The sequence below is a fragment of the Coregonus clupeaformis genome, chromosome 1 (genome assembly GCF_020615455.1).
Source record: "Coregonus clupeaformis isolate EN_2021a chromosome 1, ASM2061545v1, whole genome shotgun sequence".
NCBI lineage: Eukaryota > Metazoa > Chordata > Actinopteri > Salmoniformes > Salmonidae > Coregonus > Coregonus clupeaformis.
In genome coordinates, this window is record NC_059192.1 from 62306618 (window position 1) to 62316496 (window position 9879).

Consider the following 9879-nt stretch of genomic DNA (forward strand, 5'->3'; position numbering starts at 1 on the left):
AATACAGTAGAATACAGTATATACATATTAAATTAGTTAAACAGTATGTAAACATTATTAAAGTGACCAGTGATCCCATGTCTATGTACATAGGGCAGCAGCCTCTAAGGTGCAGGGTTGAGTAACCGGGTGGTAGCCGGCTAGTGATGGCTATTTAACAGTCTGATGGCCTTGAGATAGAAGCTGTTGTTCAGTCGCTCGATCCCAGCTTTGATGCACCTGTACTGACCTCGCCTTCTGGATGATAGCGGGGTGAACAGGCCGTGGCTCGGGTGGTTGATGTCCTTGATGATCTTTTTGGCTTTCCTGTGACATCAGGTGCTGTAGGTGTCCTGGAAGGCAGGCAGTGTGCCCCCGGTGATGCGTTAGGCAGACCGCACCGCCCTCTGGAGAGCTGTGGTTGCGGGCAGTCCAGGACCTAGTTGCACAGGGCGGGGTTCAGACCCAGGGCCCCGAGCTTAATGATGAGCTTGCAGGGTACCATGGTGTTGAAAGCTGAGCTATAGTCAATGAACATCATCATCTTACATAGGTACCCTGCAAGCTCTTGGAGCAAGTGGGGACAGCAGACTGGGATAGGGAGAGATTGAATATGTCCGTAAACACTCCAGCCAGTTGGTCTGCGCATGCTCTGAGGATGCGGCTAGGGATACCATCTGGCCCGGCAGCCTTAAATGTCTTACTCACGTCGGCCATGGAGAACGAGAGCCCACAGTCCTTGTGAGCGGACCCCGTCAGTGGCACTGTGTTATCCTCAAAGCGGGCGAAGAAGGTGTTTAGCTTGTTCGGTTTTTGGTTTGGGTAGGTTTTAATAGTCACAGTGGGAACAACATCCCCTATACACTTCCTGATGAACTCAGTCACCGTTTCCGTGTATACGTCAATGTTATTCTCAGAGGCAACCCGGAACATATCCCAGTCCGCATGATCAAAACAATCTTGAAACATGGATTCTGATTGGTCAGACCAGCGTTAAATAGACCTTAGCACGGGTACTTCCTGTTTGAGTTTCTGCCTATAGGAAGGGAGGAGCAGAATGGAGTCATGATCTGATTTGCCGAAGGGAGGGCGGGGGAGGGCCTTGTAGCCATCCCGGAAGGGAGAGTAACAATGGTCGAGAGTTTTTGTAGCGCGAGTACTGCAGGCAATGTGTTGATAGAACTTCGGTAGCGTTTTCCTCAAATTTGCTTTGTTAAAATCCCCAGCTACAATAAATGCGGCCTCAGGATATGTGGTTTCCAGTTTGAACAAAGTCCAGTGTAGTTCTTTGAGGGCCGTTGTGGTATCAGCTTGAGGGGGAATATACACGGCTGTGACTATAACCGAAGAGCAGCCTCTGGGATAAGTTAAATTGCCCTGGTGGGTCCAAACAAAGGATCCAATTCGGGAAAGTCGTATTTCTGGTCGTAATGCTGGTGAGTTACCGCCGCTCTGATATCCAAAAGTAATTTCTGGCTGTATGTAATAACACAAAAAAACGTTCTGGGCTAATAATGTAAGAAGTAAAGCAAAGTTGCTTCGGAGCTAGAAGCAGAGCTGCCATGTCTGTTGGCGCCATCTTCATTTCTTTTGATTCACTATGAACCCCAGAGACTGAATATGGGAAAACAGCGTGGCAGTGTGGAGTTCCACCTGTTCCCTCGACTCCGCTACAAGCAGCCAATCGTCCTGATGGGCCAATACTCTGATCCCCTGGTACCGCACCGGTGCCAAAGCCAAAGCCAACCGGGAGAGCCTGAAGGCAGGACCAGGAACACGTAAGCCACACCCTTGAAATTAAACTTCAGAAACCTTCTGTGGGGTGGACGTATAGCCACATGAAAAAAATCTTCCTCAGATCGACGGACATGTACCAATCACTATGACGCATCGACTGTATTAGCTGCCGAATCGTGAGCATTTTGAACTTGCACACTTTGAGGTGCTTGTCCAAACCATGCGAGTCCCTGATAGGACGCAGCATTTCATTGCTCTTAGGAACTAGGAAATACCGGCTGTACCAACCGCTCTGTACTTTCGGCAGGGGAACCACCCGATTAGCATGCTTCCAAAGAAGAGTGGACATTTCCTCTCTTAAAACAAGCGCTAAGACACACCCACAGTGTTTCACCTCGCATGCCCGCCATTGGGCGGAGCATGCGGCCCACCACTCATAAATTGTAATCTGAAAGCGCAGAGCACCACCTTGAGGACTGGGATAATGTGGTTATTTTGTCATCTCCTCTCACACCCGCCAATCCTGACAACCTTGTGTCCGACTGATTTATGCTCACATATGGGTGCTACCATACTTTCGATAACCGTGGACACCAGAGGCCCTTGGGTAGCAGTACTGCACTCACTACTGCAAGTCGCTCTGGATAAGAGCATCCACCAAATGACCAAAATGCAAATGCAATATATCACCATTGACAGCAAAAAAAGGCCCTGTTTGTCCTTCTCAGTGGTGCATGACATTGAAGCCCTGCCAAATGAAAGCGATTGGGATCCTAGTCATAATCAAGAGTTGGACAGGCGTTCACGTACATTAGATTGTATTGCAATAGTTCCCAACATGAGTTGAACGCAGCAAGAAAGCACTGCTACTTCCTGCTTCTGCTTCTCCTCGGAACGGGACTGCATGGATTCCATACTTCAGCCAAACACTCCCTCTGCGAAATTGGCTAATCCAAAACACATTCCCCTCGCTCAGATAGGCAATTTGTGACAAAACCAACCAGAGATGACACCGGTCCACCCGAACCAGCCATGCTCTATTCGGGAGCAAAGGACTAGAATGGTCCTCTCTGTTAGCCTCCGAGACTAGGTGGCAAACAAGCTTCCCATTCCGGCATGCAAGCTATCCGCACCCCCTCCAAAACAGTTCCACATTCATGCAACTTGGCTGAATGAGTTACTCCAAGTCAAAATCAAACAAAAAAAACAGAACCAGTCAGAGACACTACATCCTTTCCAGAATGCGGTTCCTGAATACCTTCCAGGAAGCAGAGATCCCACCCAGCTAGCCATTGCTTGGCTGGGATGCCCATCGGGGAATTGAACCCCAGTCCCCCGCATGACAGGCAGGAAACAACTCTGATGACAAACAGCCCCTCTCTCCCTGTCTCCAGCAGCCCAGAGGCCACTGTACACTATTATTTTTTTCAAAGAGAGGGCCTTCTCTAGTAACCCTAATCTTCCAAAGAAGTCAGCGTACATGAGAGTCTGAACTCAACTGGTGACACTGGTTACACAAACTGGTCCGAGCCAAGGCAGCCTGAGTGCATTTTCACCCCAGGCAAACAAGAGAGCACTTGGGAGTATCTTTAATTTTTACTGTGAAACCACATGCCCTAGGGCACTGTCGGAGGTTCAAATCTCTTACCATCGGCCATCTTACTCAAACAAGGAAGCACTGGCTACACAAGCAGAGCAGAAAGTAGTTTGCCAATACCAAGACCCAAAACTCTCAACATCTAGGAGGATGAGTACTCTCTCCCAACTAACAGACACCTAAGTCAGAGCCAAATCTAGTAGCCTTTGTGTGCTTGAAAAGTTTTTTTAATCGCGCTACACATTCTCCTTCAAGCGTGCTGAAGCGTGAAGAATTAAGGAAATGAATGCGAGTGTTATAGCCAGAAAGGCGGGGCTTCCAAGGACAGGTTCTGCATTCATTGGCCCGTTGGGCATGTTTTTAGTTTTCTTCAGGTGAATATGATTGGTCGTTGACTTCCCATAGTATGTTATACCGAATGACTGACTGAAAGGGAACAGTAAATGCATTTTCAAAATGTAGTTGCCTTCTCAGAACATAAATACATTAATAAAAACTATATTATACTGTAAAAATTGCAAATAAAGTCATCAAAAGAACACAACTGCCTGAAAAAATGTAAAACAGAAAGTTTGTCTGTGTTTTAATAATCCCAATAGATCAATACATTTTGAAATCATGATGATCAAAATTGGAAGTACAACTATCCAAAGGTGCAGAATTATGGGCAATTACTCACCTTTTATGCATATTTCACCAAACAATTTCATACACTTTAAATCAAATATTATTCCTGATAAAAAATCAAATAAAAAATAAGCACATTGTGTGCTGGATTTTCATTCATCAGTATCATCACAATCCAATTCCATGTATTCAATAAAAAGGTTGGTTTGCTCAGGGTTGTGTAGACTTTCCATTGGCACACAGAAACACGATCCACAATAGAAATAAGGAAAGGTGAATACAATGGAGGAAGACAACTGATCTGAATGTATAGGCATAAGTCCAAACCAAAGCAAAGCTGTATAATGGAAGGTCACAATGTTGGAGATGATGATTTAGGAGCAACTCAAAGTTACGTAGAAGTAACCACATTTATTTTTCTGCATCTCTGCGTGTCCACAATATTGTAAAAAACCATAACAATTAGAGAATCCCCATTGCCTAGATCTGTCCATATATTGTACATGGTATGACACTGATGGGATGATTTTGAATTGTGTGCAGTAGTATTTATTGATTGCTGGAAACAGTGAACACAATTGCACACATTTCTCTTCTGATGAAAACAATGTGTTAATACTCTGTGAGCAAAACACTTAACAGTGAATTTTGTATTCACAGATTACATTTGTATTTAATATTTTGCAAAAGGTGGTCTAAGATATGCAAGTCAGGTACTAAGGCAAGAAAATTCTCAGAAGTTCTGTAAATGAATTTGAGCATTTGATCATTGCTTTTCTGCTATAGATACGTTTGAACACAAATCAAAAAATTGCTTGTACGCGATTGAGAAAAACTGTAATAAACGAGTTAAACGTCTCCTTTCTCGAGCATACTCAGAGGATCCAATAATGTTTTTTTTATGGAGGAAAAACAGGAATATTGTGTTCTGTATTGTGAGGCGAGACACATGGAGGCAGTTGCTGTGTTCAGCATTGCGTGTAAGGAAACACAAACAGGGCCAGGCCAGACAGGACTAACTGTGTGTGTGTGTGTGTGTGTGTGTGTGTGTGTGTGTGTGTGTGTGTGTGTGTGTGTGTGTGTGTGTGTGTGTGTGTGTGTGTGTGTGTGTGTGTGTGTGTGTGTGTGAAAGAGTAGAGCAAAACAACTGGCTAGGTACTGCTCTGTTTCAGCCGTTATGGGCAGCCTAGCAGGAGTAGGTGCTTTTTGTCCTTGCATCAACAACCTTTGTGTGTGCGTGTGTGTGTGTGTGTGTGTGTGCGTGTGCATGTGCGTGTGTGTGTGTGTGTGTGTGAGTGACCAAGTGGAGAGGGAGGAAGAGAACGTCTGCTGGAGGCCCCCTGAGCTCAGTCATACAGACAGACTACTGATAGAGAAATCCACACTCCACTGGCCTCATCTCATAGCACTCTCTCTTCAAAACCTCTTTGTGCAATATTAGCTGCAAAATAGCTTCTTACCACACCCATAGGGACAGCCAGTGGAATGACCAACCAGAGCAGTAACATTGCTACCTGAGTCTTTCTCCCGATTTCATTATTGTCCTCATTCATTTCTTACTGTAGTGTCCTGTTAATTGTTACTACTCATTGAGTTCTATAATTTTTCCTATTATCATCTATCTGCGTCATCATTGATTTGATATGTGTCTATATGTTTGTTTTGGCAATGTATGTGGTAACAGTTTCCATGCCAAAAAAGCCATTTGAATTTGAGAGAGAGAAAGAGAGAGAATAGCAGCGTTTTGACATTTCCAGACATTAGTATGAAAAATTATGGGATCACTATTGGTTCTTCCTCTTTTGTGGGGGACTGTTGGGGACTCAAATGTCAATACTTTTTCTAATGACAAATGTCCTGGTTCAAAACCAAGACAATGCTAAACTGTGTGGGTGATTAGTATAGGTCCTATTCTAATGCTTTATGTATTTTAGTCCACTTACTTTGTGAATTAATTTACTCAGCATATTTTAGTTTAATAGGAGAATGGCATTTATAGGAGGGATGCTGACAATAACAAATCATATTATAGTAGCCCATGCTAAAAATAAATAGGCCTACTGCACATTGTTTGATAGGTCCAGTTTGATAATGTCTTTAGGATGAAGTTGAATAAAGGAAATACTCTGTTACAAAACCAATACAGAAAAGAGCTCAAAATGATATAAGAATTAACTCATTTTTATAGGAACACGTTGTAAACATTTTTGGATGGAATATAAAAAATGTTGCACTTACCATAGGTGGTGATATTTGGAATATCGGAGAAAGTTTTCCCTTTCAACCTCCGATTGCGCATCTTCTTCTTCTTCTTCTTCAGTGGGGTTTATCGGCGGTTGGCATCCAACGTTATGGTATATTACCGCCACCTACCGTACTGGAATGTGGGCCAGAGACAGGGAGAAACTAAATCCTATCTGCCAACCCTGTTTCTCTTAAAAAAGAAAACAAAATATTTGAGACTACAGTTTAAGTCGGAAGTTTACATACACCTTAGCCAAATACATTTAAACTCAGTTTTTCACAATTCCTGCCATTTAATCCTAGTAAAAATTCCCTGTCTTAGGTCAGTTAGGATCACCACTTTATTTTAAGAATGTGAAATGTCAGAATAATATTAGAGATAATTATTTATTTCAGCTTTTATTTATTTCATCACATTCCCAGTGGGTCAGAGGTTTACATACACTCAATTAGTATTTGGTAGCATTGCCTTTAAATTGTTTAACTTGGGTCAAACATTTCGGGTAGCCTTCCATAAGCTTCCCACAATAAGTTGGGTGAATTTTGGCCCATTCCTCCTGACAGAGCTGGTGTAACTGAGTCAGGTTTGTAGGCCTCCTTACTCGCACACGCTTTTTCAGTTCTGCCCACAAATGTTCTATAGGATTGAGGTCAGGGCTTTGTGATGGCCACTCCAATACCTTGACTTTGTTGTCCTTAAGCCATTTTGCCACAACTTTGGAGGTATGCTTGGGGTCATTGTTCATTTGGAAGACCCATTTGTGACCAAGCTTTAACTTCCTGACTGATGTCTTGAGATGTTACTTCAATATATCCACATAATTTTCCTTCCTCATGATGCCATGTATTTGGTGAAGTGCACCAGTCCCTCCTGCAGCAAAGCACCCCCACAGCATGATGCTGCCACCCCTGTGCTTCACGGTTGGGATGGGGTTCTTCGGCTTGCAAGGCGTCCCCTTTTTCCTCCAAACATAACGATGGTCATTATGGCCAAACAGTTCTATTTTTGTTTCATCAGACCAGAGGACATTTCTCCAAAAAGTACGATCTTTGTCCCCATGTGCAGTTGCAAACCGTAGTCTGGCTTTTTTATGGCGGTTTTGGAGCAGTGGCTTCTTCCTTGCTGAGCAGCCTTTCAGGTTATGTCGATATAGGACTCATCTTTACTGTGGATATAGATACTTTTGTACCTGTTTCCTCCAGCATCTTCAGAAGGTCCTTTGCTGTTGTTCTGGGATTGATTTGCACTTTTCACACCAAAGTACGTTCATCTCTAGGAGACAGAACGCGTCTCCATCCTGAGTGGTATGACGGCTGCGTGGTCCCATGGTGTTTATACTTGCGTACTATTGTTTGGACAAATGAACGTGGTACCTTCAGGCATTTGGAAATTGTTCCCAAGGATGAACCAGACTTGTGGAGGTCTACAATTATTTTTCTGAGGTCTTGGCTGATTTATTTTCATTTTCCCATGATGTCAAGCAAAGAGGCACTGAGTTTGAAGGTAGGCCTTGAAATACATCCACAGGTACACCTCCAATTGACTCAAATGATGTCAATTAGCCTATCAGAAGCTTCTAAAGCCATGACATCATTTTCTGGAATTTTCCAAGCTGTTTAAAGGCACAGTCAACTTAGTGTATGTAAACTTCTGACCCACTGGAATTGTGATACAGTGAATTATAAGTGAAATAATCTGTCTGTAAACAATTGTTGGAAAAATGACTTGTGTCATGCACAAAGTAGATGTCCTAACCAACTTGTCAAAACCATAGTTTGTTAACAAGAAATTTGTGGAGTGGTTGAAAAAATAGTTTTAATGACTCCAACCTAAGTGTATGTAAACTTCCGACTTCAACTGTATATCTAATGACGTTCTGCTCAATATACTCTTTAAACTAATTTCCTGTATCCCCTTCTCCCTCATACTAAATCTCATCCTCTCTCTTCCCTCTGATACTGCCCACACTGTAGCAATACATGCTCCAGAGTCTCTATTTCCTGACAATAATCACACTTTCCTGATGGATGCTTTCCGATCACATTTAATGTCTTATTCAACTGGCTGTGTCCCACCCTTAATCTTGTAAAAACCCAAGTAAATCTTATCTGAATACACATCTGTTTAATCCTGCTAAGGGTTTTTAGCACCTCATAAAGCAGGTATTGTCTGCTACAGTGGGGAAAAAAAGTATTTAGTCAGCCACCAATTGTACAAGTTCTCCCACTTAAAAAGATGAGAGAGGCCTGTAATTTTCATCATAGGTACACGTCAACTATGACAGACAAATTGAGATTTTTTTTCTCCAGAAAATCACATTGTAGGATTTTTTATGAATTTATTTGCAAATTATGGTGGAAAATAAGTATTTGGTCACCTACAAACAAACAAGATTTCTGGCTCTCACAGACCTATAACTTCTTCTTTAAGAGGCTCCTCTGTCCTCCACTCATTACCTGTATTAATGACACCTGTTTGAACTTGTTATCAGTATAAAAGACACCTGTCCACAACCTCAAACAGTCACACTCCAAACTTCACTATGGCCAAGACCAAAGAGCTGTCAAAGGACACCAGAAACAAAATTGTAGACCTGCACCAGGCTGGGAAGATTGAATCTGCAATAGGTAAGCAGCTTGGTTTGAAGAAATCAACTGTGGGAGCAATTATTAGGAAATGGAAGACATACAAGACCACTGATAATCTCCCTCGATCTGGGGCTCCACGCAAGATCTCACCCCCGTGGGGGTCAAAATGATCACAAGAACGGTGAGCAAAAATCCCAGAACCACACGGGGGACCTAGTGAATGACCTGCAGAGAGCTGGGACCAAAGTAACAAAGCCTACCATCAGTAACACACTACGCCGCCAGGGACTCAAATCCTGCAGTGCCAGACGTGTCCCCCTGCTTAAGCCAGTACATGTCCAGGCCCGTCTGAAGTTTGCTAGAGTGCATTTGGATGATCCAGAAGTGGATTGGGAGAATGTCATATGGTCAGATGAAACCAAAATATTATTTTTTGGTAAAAACTGAACTCGTCGTGTTTGGAGGACAAAGAATGCTGAGTTGCATTCAAAGAACACCATACCTATTGTGAAGCATGGGGGTGGAAACATCATGCTTTGGGGATGTTTTTCTGCAAAGGGACCAGGACGACTGATCCGTGTAAAGGAAAGAATAATGGGGCCATGTATCGTGAGATTTTGAGTGAAAACCTCCTTCCATTAGCAAGGGCATTGAAGATGAAACATTGCTGGGTCTTTCAGCATGACAATGATCCCAAACACACCGCCCGGGCAACGAAGGAGTGGCTTCGTAAGAAGCATTTCAAGGTCCTGGAGTGGCCTAGCCAGTCTCCAGATCTCAACCCCATAGAAAATCTTTGGAGGGAGTTGAAAGTCCGTGTTGCCCAGCGACAGCCCCAAAACATCACTGCTCTAGAGGAGATCTGCATGGAGGAATGGGATAAAAAACCAGCAACAGTGTGTGAAAACCTTGTGAAGACTTACAGAAAACGTTTGACCTGTGTCATTGCCAAAAAAGGGTATATAACAAAGTATTGACAAATTTTTTTTATTGACCAAATACTTATTTTCCACCATAATTTGCAAATAAATTCATTAAAAATCCTACAATGTGATTTTCTGGATTTAGTTTTCTCATTTTGTCTGTCATAGTTAACGTGTACCTAT

General features: G+C 42.9%; 1 pseudogene; it reads right to left on the reverse strand.

Annotated features, from left to right (window-relative positions):
* LOC121545708 overlaps window positions 1-3374 on the reverse strand; it is a 78290-nt pseudogene extending 74916 nt beyond the window's left edge.
* Window positions 3375-9879: the final 6505 nt, after the last annotated feature.